The 11,712-nt window shown below is 45.1% G+C and overlaps 1 long non-coding RNA gene across 1 annotated transcript in view; it reads left to right on the top strand.

Annotated features, from left to right (window-relative positions):
- The first annotated feature begins 7,380 nt into the window (after positions 1-7,380).
- Positions 7,381-11,712, top strand: part of LOC137438443 (uncharacterized) — a 6,648-nt gene continuing 2,316 nt past the window's right edge. Inside the window, exons 1-2 of the long non-coding RNA XR_013621292.1 lie at positions 7,381-7,652; positions 7,768-7,825. This is a non-coding gene — a long non-coding RNA (uncharacterized LOC137438443). The remainder of the gene's footprint in view (positions 7,653-7,767; positions 7,826-11,712) is intronic.

The raw sequence follows: 11,712 nt of genomic DNA, 5'->3' as shown, positions 1-11,712 counted from the left end.
AGAGGGGGCATGGCCAAAGTCCAATGTGACGTCACTGTGTTTGCGATATGTCACAATGAGAATTCCTACAATGGAGAACTCTTAAGACAAAGCTCTGTGGTTGAAGCTTCATTCGTGGATTGGTGTGGACGAGAGATGTGGTTCATTCCCATTGTGGTGTTCATGCTGGTTCGTTGTGCGACATCCCGACCACCACAGCAGGTAAGAGGGGATTGTAAGAGACTACACAGTTGCACAACGCATGTACTCGGACAAGGTACACAACGCACGTACTCGTTTTGGGTCGATGGGAAAGCGAACAGGTGGTGTTTGCCGTGTTAAATTTCAAATGTTTTCGAATCGAGAGGGAATTGGATTCGACTAAAAATCTGTGCAAAGGCCTGAGTGATCTGTCGCCGCATCGTCTTGTCTTGCATTAGATAACATGTAAATATGGTCGAGTTCTCTGATCGAGGGATTTCTGGTACCGGGTCAACTCATACTTGGGTGTTTCTTTCCTTTCACCACTTAATCCTGCGGATACGTCACAATAAGGTCACTGATGTTCGAAATGTGTTTGGTTGAATTACCTGCATACAGTCGTGGCCATAATATTGGCACCATTGTACTTTTTTCAAATAACTCAAAATATTCTCCAAAAATAAGTTGAAATTGACCAAAGTATTTGATCTCCACAATTCTTTATTTCACTGTTAATATTACAGAACATTTGTTTTTGTTTCAGAACTAAATAAATCCTATTAAATCAGAAAATAAAAATAAATGGCATTGACAAAATTATTGACACCCTGGACTTAATATTTGGTAGCACAGCCTTTGGACAAAATCACTGCAGTCAAGCGCTTCCTACAGCCATGAATGAGCTTTCCTACACCTCTCTACCTGCAGCTTGGCCCACTCATCTTGTGCAAACTACACCAGTTCTCCCAGATTTGAAGGGTGCCTTCTCCCAACTGCTGTTTTCAGATCTCCCCACAGGTGTTCAATGGGATTTAGATCTGGACTCATTGCTGATCACTTCAGAACAGTCCAGAGTTTCGTCTTGAACCATTCCTGGTGAAATTTGAAGTGTGTTTGTGGTCATTGTCCTGCTGCAAGACCCATGACCTTCGACGGAGACCCAGCTTTCTGACACTAGGTTGAACATTGCGCTCCAATATGCCTTGGTAATCTCCTGATTTCATGACGCCATGCACGCATTCAAGGTACATCACTGAATCTCCTCCATGTTTGACTGTAGGGAAGGTGTTTTTTTCTGTGAAGACTTCATTTTGTTTTCTGTAAACATAGAGATGATGTGCTTTACCAAAAAGATCGAATTTGGTCTCATCTGTCCGCAAGACATTCTCCCAGAAGGATATTGGCTTGTTCAGGTATGTTTTGGAAACTCCAGTCGGGCTTTCTCAGCAGTGGGGTCCTCTTGGGTCTCGTACCGTAGAACCCCCTTTCATTGAGTTGGTGACGGATGGTGCAAGTTGAAACTGTCGTACCTTGTGTCTGAAGGTCAGCTTTAATCTGTTTGGCAGTTGATCGAGGTGCTTTCTCCACCATTCGAACAATCCTTCACTGCAATCGTCGATCAAGTTTTCTCTTGCGGCCACGTCCAGAGAGGTTGGCTACAGTGCCATGGGCCTTAAACTTCCTGATAACATTGCATACCGTGGACACAGGAGCATCAAGGTCTCTAGAGATGGACTTGTAGCCTTGAGATTGTCCATGCTTAGCTACAATATTATGTCTGACCTCCTCAGACAATTCTCCAGTTTTCTTTCTTTTCTCCATGCTCATTGTGGTGCACACAGTGACACAAAACAGCAGAATGACTCCTTTTTTCTATTCAAACTGGTTGAATGAGTGATTTTATATTTCAGGCACCTGCATCTCACCACAGGTGAGTTCAATTCCAAAGTAAAGGAGAATCACCTGCTTGAAATCTAATTCTTTCTAACAACTTCTAAAAGGTGCCAATAATATTGTCAGGGCCATTTTCGGATTTCTGTGTGGAATCAGCTGAGATTTAGTAATTTTTTCAGCTTTTTTTGTTTTGTTCCACTGCAAACCTAATAAATACATATATGGATACCAAAAGATTATTTAATTTCAACAATCTTCAGGAAGAATTGGTGCATTATTTGAAAAAAGTGCAAGGGTGCCAATATTTTTGGCGACGACTGTAATGACTTTTATACGTCGAAAATCGTTTTTTCGATTTTGTTTTATCCTCAAAAATAGACCGGAGTGAACGCACATTTGTGTTAAAAGATCGGCCTGTAAAATCTACCCTTATGAAGGGGGACAGACATCTGTGCAAACACACAAACTGACATTTTGTTTATATGGGAGATCTCTTTTGGGTTTTGTAAAATAATTGTAAAAATATTGTTTCGTTTAATGTCAAATTAAATAACCATTTCTCCTACCCCTGCCCTTGTCTATTACCATATATTTTCCAGAATCATGCTGTGGAGGACGGAGGGATGTCCATGGTTCGTGATGTCGCGCTCGTCACGATCATCTTACTCTTGTTTATAGGAGTAATTATATTTGAACCATCACGTTGGTTCAAGAAGAGTAACAGAAAAAAGCCCTGCAGTCACAGGTAAAGAACACAAGTGACTTTTCATCAATATTTACAATAATTTCATCCAATGGGACAAGATAGCTCAGAAATTTGAAACGGGTTTACATTAAATTCTTACGAATAATAAAACTTTCCAAATCGAATGTCTGATCCAGTGACAACAGGGGTACGAGAACATGGAGCGTACTCTCCTTGGAAGGTGACATTTAGTCACCTGTGAAACCCGTCTAGAAAACATGTAATAATGTTACAGTCATTCCAAACCAGGCCAGTTTCCTGTCCGAATCCTGGCAAACCACTATTAAAGTGGTCACATCGGTCCACCGGTTCAGATGCTCCGAGCAGGGTAGAGGGCCTGTATGTCGCTCAACCGTACTTGGGTGGAACGTCTGAGATGGTCGAGCGATGTGCTGGTACTTCCCTCATGCCTCGCACCGAATTGGCGGCACTTTTCATTGTAACAATTGAGAAGATTGTAAGTTTGCAGAAAGAAGATGCAAATGGAGATATTCCATCAATCGACCAACCACATGAAATTGGTGGAATGTGGTTAAAGAAATCTGATAATGACAATGATGAAGTATTTGCTTGTTACCCTCACCAGCGGAGAGGGTATTGCATTTGAGTCCGTTTGTCTGTCTGTCTGTCTGTCTGTTTGTCTGTCTGTCTGTTTGTCTGTCTGTGTTTGTCTGTCTATTTGTTTGTCCGCACAGAATTAATATGATTTTCTCTGCAAACGTTGGTCCGATTGGCAGGAAATTCTCACGACAGGTGCAACTCCACCTGCATAGTTTCTTAATGATCATTATGACATCATAGGTCACGTGGTTCGGCCGCTATCTTGGAATAACCGAAAAACTTTGCACCTCTATTTTCCCGAAAGCGCTGAATAGAAAAAATTGAGACGTGGCTCATTGTAAAGAACTCTCCATGTGGAATAGCATCTGTTAATGATGATGTCATAGGTGCCTCCATTATGACGTCATAATTTGACAAGTACAAAACTTCATCTGATCAAGATGAAATTTCTTGAGCATAATCTCGGAATAAATTGGTGGAGAAAAAAATTTAATGATGATGTAATCGGTCACGTGGTTCGGCCGCCATATTTGTTTTAACATAAAAGCCTTACAGAACACTGAAAATACATCCTGGCGAGGGTTTGCAATCTCTGATTGCTCTTTCTTGTTTTATGTTTTGGGTTCATTGTTCATCGTTCCACACCCATCCTCGAATCTTGTTTATATTACATCTGCACACTCGAGATTCCGTATCGTATAGCATTACAACACTCGTGCAACATGTTTACCTCCGCCACCAAAGGTGGATGGAGGTTATGTTTTCACCCCTGTCTGTCCGTTTGTCTGTCTGGCTGTGAACAGGATATCTCAAAAAGTTGTCGACTGATTCAGACGAAATTTGGCAGAGAGGTAGCGTATGTGACAAGGACGAAATTATTAGATTTTCGTGAAGATCCAGATACGGATTCGGCTACCAGAATTTTAAAGTGATTCTTCATCATTGGGAGATAGGGCCAAAAACGATACATAGCAGGATATCTCAAAAAGTTATGGCCAGATTTGGACGAAACTTGGTGGACAGGTTGTGTGTGTGACAAGGCCGAATCGATTCGATTTTGGTGAATATATAAATATGGATTCGGATACAGGAGTTATTTAATTTTTAAGTGATTCGTCACTATTGAGAGATCGGGCGAAAAACGATTATATAACATGATATTTAAAAAGTTATGGATGTCTTATGACTAAACTTGGTGGACGAGTTGGTTAGGTGACAAGAACAAGCCGATTAGATTTTGGTTCCGGTCTGAATCCAGATCCGGCCTATCAGTGGGATACAAAACAAACTGTTCAGGCGTAGCTGGCGTAGGTATGCTGGCGTAGGTATGCTGGCGTAGGTATGCGCTCTACCGAGTGCTGTTCTAGTTGTTTATGTTTTACAAAACCATGCATTCAATACTTTACTTGTCATGTAATACTTTCATTTTAGCCTGAACTGAGAATCTTTGTTTTTATCTTGTAGTTTACGATGTGGCCGGAAAGGAAAATGGAAAGAAGAATTGAAGGATGAGCCACCATTGGGAAAGGAGGTTCAGGAAAATGAACACCTTGAGATTCAGAAAATAGAGCACAAGGAAGAGGAGGTTCTGGAGATGAAGGAAAAAATTGATTTCACAAAAAAACAAGACTCTGTTCATAAAGAACAAGAAGATGAAGAACAAGAAGAAAAACTGTTGGTAGAGGAAGCAAACCTGCAGGAAAGAGAGGATAGGTTGGTCCAAAAGGAAGGAAATCTGATACGCAGAGAGCAGCTGGTTCTGGAAAACGAACAGGAATTGAAGGAAAAGGACGCACAACTCAAATTGCAAAAAGCATTATGGCTAAAGGAGGAAGATGAACGGAAGAAACGTGAGAAAGAACAGCAGAGAGAGAAAAATGAAGCAGAGCAGCGGCGGAAGATCAATGAAGAAGAGCTCAGGATAAGAAATGAGGAAGAGCTCAGGATAAGAAATGAGGAAGAGCACAGGATAAGAAATGAGGAAGAGCTCAGACAGGCAAAAGAGAAAAATAATTTTCAGGGAGAACGATTCCGAGTAGTGTCCTGGGAAATACGGAGCAAGAAAAAACATAAGCAGAGAATGCTTGCTCTGGAACAAAAAGAATTAAATGTTAAAAACAGGAAGCAAAAAGTGCAGCAATTGGAGCAAGATGTGCAAAGAAGTATGGAACAGGAGCTGAAGCGACAGGAGGGCTTTGAAGCATTGATGAAACAAAAAGATGATAACGGAAGGGAAAGACAGCTTCATATCCACAAAAAATGCGAGGAGCTTAAAAATAGAGAGCGCAATCTGCAGAAATTGGAGGAAGAGAACAATCGAAGAAAGGGGAAGCAACAGGAAGAACGAGAGGGATGTGAAATGGTATGGAAAATGAAAGAGTTGAATTTATTGAGAAGAGAACAAGAGATGAGACAAAGGAAGCACAACGTGCAGATAAGGGAGCAAGATGTGTTGGCAAGAGAGACGACAGTGCGAAAACCAGAAAAGCTTGATAATCAAGGAATCCAACAAGAGGTGTTTGGAGAAACAGATAATGGTGTGCAGCAGCCACAAGAGAAGCACCAGGATGTTCCCCAACGACAGCAGAAGCCTCACGGTGATGAATTGGTGCAGCATCCACAAGAGAAGCACCAGGATGTTCCCCAACGACAGCAGAAGCCTCACGGTGATGATGGAGAGGAGCAGTCACAAGAGAAGCACCAGGATGTTCCCCAACGACAGAAGAAGCTTCACGGTGATGACGGGGTGCAGCAACCACAAGAGAAGCACCAGGATGCTCCCCAACGACAGCATAAGCCTCACGGTGATGACTGGGTGCAGCAGCCACAAGAGAAGCACCAGGATATTCCCCAACGACAGCAGAAGCCTCACTGTGATGACGGGGTGCAGCAGCCACGAGAGAAGCACCAGACTGTTCCCCAACGACAGCAGGAGCCTCATGTTGAAGACGGGGTGCAGCAACCACAAGCGAAGCACCAGAATGTTCCCCAACGACAGAAGAAGCCTCACGGTGATGATGGGGAGCAGCAGTCACAAGAGAAGCACCAGAATGTTCCCCAACGACAGAAGAAGCCTCATGGTGATGATGGGGAGCAACAGTCACAAGAGAAGCACCAGAAAGTTCCCCAACGACAGAAGAAGCGTCATTGTGATGACGGGGTGCAGCAACCACTAGAGAAGCACCAGAAAGTTCCCCAACGACAGAAGAAGCCTCACGGTGATGACGGGGTGCAGCAACCACAAGATAAGCACCAGAATGCTCCCCAACGACAGAAGAAGCCTCATTGTGATGACGGGGTGCAGCAACCACAAGAGAAGCACCAGAATGTTCCCCAACGACAGAAGAAGCCTCACGGTGATGACGGGGTGCAGCAGTCACAAGAGAAGCAGCAGGATATTCCCCAACGACAGCAGAAGCCTCACGGTGATGACGGGGTGCAGCAGCATCAGCAGGACGTTCATCTCAGAGATGAACCAGCGGAGATTACAAGGCGAAAAAAGAACCTCATGTTCCGAGGAATAAGGGAAGGTGAAAATGACATGGAGCTTGTGGCGAAGTTGATCAGTGCTATGAACTTGAACATCGTGCCTGAATGTACCTTCCGCATGGGAAAGGATCTTGGTAATAGCTTCCGACCCATGAAAGTTGTTTTCAGATGTGAGTCCGATAGAAATCTCATTCTTACAAATAACTGGAAAATACGGAATTTGAATGATCCTTCACTGCGCTCAAATAGTATTTTTATAACTCCAGATTACACCTTTCTTGAAAGAGAAAAGCTGGACATGCTGCTGAAGGACCTTCATGGAAAGAGGGCAAGTGACCCAAATGGTCGATACACCATCAGAGGGGACAAAGTAGTCCTGCTGCATCGTTTCCGTCGATGTTGACCTTCCCTCCTCACCTCCAGTCATCCACTCTCCCCGTGTGACAGACAATAAAGGAAAGACAATATTCCGCCGAAAACATTTCACTTCAACTCATCAAGTCAGAATGTTCCAACAATAACAGAAGACCAGTTGGAAGGGAAGGCCGCCATGATGTCGGGCTGTAGTAACAACATCAGTACAGTGTTGTCCTCCAACGACAACAGAAGACCAGTGGAAGGGAAGGCCCGCCATGATGTCGGGCTGTAGTAACAACATCAGTACAGTGTTGTCCGCCATCGACAACAGAAGACCAGTGGAAGGGAAGGCCGCCATGATGTCGGGCTGTAGTAACAACATCAGTACAGTGTTGTCCTCCAACGACAACAGAAGACCATCTGGAAGGGAAGGCCCGCCATGATGTCGGGCTGTCGTAACAACATCAGTACAGTGTTGTCCTCCAACGACAACAGAAGACCATCTCGAAAGGAAGGCCCGCCATGATGTCGGGCTGCAGTAACAACATCAGTACAGTGTTATCCTCCAACGACAACAGAAGACCATCTGGAAGGGAAGGCCCGCCATGATGTGGGGCAGCAACAGCAGAAGCCTTGTCATGTGCAGGTGAGCCCTCTTTAACACTTTGGGGCAGGTGGGATGAACAAACTGGGTGCAAACACAGCCAACAACAAGAGCAAGACATTAAGTTGAAATAAATTTGGCACTTCCTCTTTTACAGACATTGGTGTTTGTACTTCCTTTGATGAAGAAGAATATCCTTAATTGTGGAGATAATTGTAAGTATAATTTTGCTGGGAAAGGTAATTTATCGGCATGGTCATCCCCATGTAGAATAAATAAACAAGAACTTTAACTCTCTTCGATTGGATGAGATCACCTGATTCACCTTTTCATCGATTACCTGTTCCATCCATGCATTTCTTTCTGTGCCCTTCCTGAACAAGTTATCAAAATGATGAACATATCAATGTGTTTAATCTTTCATATTTCACAGAAGAGGTGATCGTTTCCACCTCTGCCCCCTCACCTGAGTTGTTGGGATCATGAGGTCATTCGTGAACATGATGTCCTTCTTTTCAATGATTGCTTTTGGTTCATGTTTCATGAGTTTTGTGGAACTGGGATATTGAAATTTGTACAGATGTGTGAGTGGATTACTTTGCATACGTTGTTCTTCCTTTGGGTGTGCAGCTGTCCTGACATGAGTTTTTTTAAATATCCTGATAGGGGGTGACTCATGCAGTCTGTTTCTACCTTGCAGAACCTACACCTGTCCGATTGACTCAGTCCTGCCATATTCTTGAAGCCATCGGTGTTGTGTCCTTGGTCTTGGGCATTAATATGTTTAATTAATAATGATTTGTTCTCTATCCCAGTTCAGCTGGCCTCTTCCTAACCATTTCAGAGATCCTTCTTTGTCCATTCCCAATCTTTCCAACTCTTTTTTTGTGTGTTGCACAGCTCTTTTGTTTTTCTCCGGGTTATCAGTTATTGTGTGCAGAGGAAGAAGTTGTACGAGCGGCCACTGAAGAAGATGCGATGTTTGGCAGTGGATCTAGTATACTTAGGCAATTAAGACCGAAAAATAGGGCGTATCGTTCATTTTTTCAGGAAAGCACCAAATTTGGCACAGATGTAGTTTGGACCTATACAATTGTTTTCCTGAGGGGCGCCCAAAAATTCAGAACCCCTGGTGGCCGCCATATTGAATTTCAACATGACCGCCCTTTTTTCCATTTTCCTTGAATCTCTCATAGTATTTTAGGTAAAATTTCAATTCCAAGTGATACACATTGTTTTATTGGTCTCCGATAACAATGAAATGGTATTAATTAATCAAAGTTACACACAGTTGCAGTTTTAACTTAAAATATTGTGGGCACTTGAAAGGCGGAGGTTCTCGCACAGACGCGTAGTTCTACAAGCACTGTCCATCGCAGTCACACAGTGATGTGCAGGGCAGATTTGCTCTGGAGCATTTACAGTTGCCTTTACAGGCCGACTTACAATGGCAGCTTGTAAGCTCTGAACATGCCTCCTGTATCAGGGGTATTGTGGTCCAAATTTGTGTCCAAGAAGTCCCTGTTTTCATCCAGCCCCAATCAGCTGGTGATGGAAGTTCTGGGTAGGGCACAAGTGCCTGACTCCATACGTGTCCAGCCTGAAAACATGCACGTTTTAGGTGTTGTTCGAAGGCGTCTGCTGTTGGGGGAATGTGATCAGTTGTTCTTGCCTTCTTCGTGAACAAGTGTCGGCGCATGTCATTCACTGTCTTTATCTCGGTAGTCCGGTCATAGAGGATGGCAACATATCTTTCTATGCTCTGTAGTTCCATAGTAATAGCGTCCACAGATGGCCTATAAGCGAGAGCATGAAAGGTCTGCTTGATGCTGGGGTATGCCTCCCAAGCCTTCCAGGCTGTCTTTTTCCCAATTTGGGCAAAACATGACACTGTGTCGCAGCCAGTGAAGGCATGAAATAATGGCAAAGACTCGGACTTCCTGCGGCCAAGGCCGGTGGCAATTTTATGGATGGCAAGGTAGCGGTAGCTTTTACCAGTGCCAATGGCAATCCAGAGTTCCTCCACACCGTGTGACTGGTAGGTAAAGTAGTGTGCTATTGCCAAGACCACAATATCAGAATCTACAGTTCGAATCAATACCCGTTTTCTCCATTTTTTCACGGCGCCCCTCAGGATTTAATTTTAATTTCCAAATTTCTGAATTTTTGGGCGCCCCTCATAGCAATTGTATAGGTCCATACTACATCTGTGCCAAATTTGGTGCTTTCCTGAAAAAATGAACGATGCTTCCTCTTAACTGCCTAACTGTTATCACTTATCACTCCATCATATTCAAATGGAAAACCAAAATACTACATTGGAGTCATCAGAAGGAACCCGAATAAGCAAAGAGTAAAGATGGAGTCATCAGGAGGAACCTGGATAGGATACGGGTTTCAGCCACTATTCCACGACCCTCAAACCCATCCAAGTGCAGCCAAATGAACGTTCCAGAAAAAAAACTCTGCAATAATTCACTTCTCCTTGGACAGATCGATGAATAAAAAGAAAAAGAAGGAACAAGCAAGAATTAGAATGAATAAGGAGAAATGTGAAAAAGTAGAAAGATATGTGAAATAAACAAAGATCTCAAACTCCTAACCTTAACTCCAAGCCCTAACTCCTAGCCCTAACTCCTAGCCCTAACTCCTAACCCTAGCTTCGAGCCCAAACTCCTAGCCCTAGCTCCTAGCCCTAACTCCGAGCCCTAACTCAGAGCCCTAGCTCCTAGCCCTAACTAACAGCCCTAACTCCTAGCCCAAGCTCCTAGGCCTAACTCCTAGCCATAACTCCTAGCCCTAACTCCTAGCCCGAGCTCCAAGCCCTAACTCCTAGCCCTAACTCCTAGCCCTAACTCCTAGCCCTAGCTCTGAGCCCTAACTCCTAGCCCTAACTCCTAGCCCTAGCTCCTTGCCCTAACTCCCAGCCCTAAATCCTTGCCCTAGCTTCGAGCTCCTAGCCCTAACTCCTCACCCTAACTCCTCACCCTAACTCCTAGCCCTAACTCCTAGCCCTCACTCCTAGCCCTAACTCCTTGCCCTAACTCCTAGCCCTAACTCCTAGCCCTAACTCCTAGCCCTAGCTTCGAGCTCCTAGCCCTAACTTCTAGCCCTAACTCCTAGCCCTAACTCCTAGCCCAAACTCCAAGGCCTAACTCCTAGCCATAGCTCCTAGCCCGAGCTTCTAGCCCTAACTCCTAGCCCTAGCTCCTTGCCCTAACTCCTAGCCCTAACTCCTAGCCCTAGCTTCGAGCTCCTAGCCCTAACTCCAAGCCCTAACTCCAAGCCCTAGCTCCTAGCCCTAACTCCTAGCCCTAGCTTCGAGCTCCTAGCCCTAACTCTAAGCCCTAACTCCTAGCCCTAGCTCCTAGCCCTAACTCCTAGCCCTAGCTTCGAGCTCCTAGCCCTAACTCCTAGCCCTAACTCCGAGCCCTAGCTTCTAGCCCGAGCTCCTAGCCCTAGCTCCTAGCCCTAGCTCCTAGCCCTAGCTCCTAGCCCTAACTCTGAGCCCTAGCTTCTAGCCCTAGCTCCTAGCCCAAACTCCTAGCCCTAACTCCTAGCCCTAACTCCTAGCCCTAGCTTCTAGCCCTAGCTCCAAGCCCTAGGTCCTAGCCCAAGCTTTTAGCCCTAACTCCGAGCCCTAGCTTGTAGCCCTAACTCTTAGCCCTAACTCCTAGCCCTAACTCCGAGCCCTAGCTTCAAGCCCTAGCTCCTCGCCCTAGCTCCTAGCCCTAGCTCCTAGCCCTAACTCCTAGCCTGAGCTCCTAGCCCTAGCTTCCAGCCCGAGCTCCTAGCCCGAGCTCCTAGCCCGAGCTCCTAGCCCTAACTCCTAGCCCTAGCTCCTAGCCCTAGCTCCAAGCCCTAACTCCTAGCCCTAGCTTCGAGCTCCTAGCCCTAACTCCAAGCCCTAACTCCTAGCCCTAGCTCCGAGCCCTAAATCCTAGCCCTAGCTTCTAGCCCGAGCTCCTAGCCCTAGCTCCTAGCCCTAGCTTCTAGCCCTAGCTTCTAGCCCTGGCTCCCAGCCCTAGCTCCTAGCCCTAGCTCCTTGCCCCTAACTCCTAGCCCTAACTCCTAGCCCTAACTCCGAGCCCTAGCTTCTTGC

The sequence above is a fragment of the Myxine glutinosa genome, chromosome 13 (genome assembly GCF_964187855.1).
Source record: "Myxine glutinosa chromosome 13, kmMyxGlut1.1, whole genome shotgun sequence".
NCBI lineage: Eukaryota > Metazoa > Chordata > Myxini > Myxiniformes > Myxinidae > Myxine > Myxine glutinosa.
The sequence above is the reverse complement of the archived record's forward strand: the minus strand, read 5'-3'. Positions and strand labels throughout refer to the sequence as shown.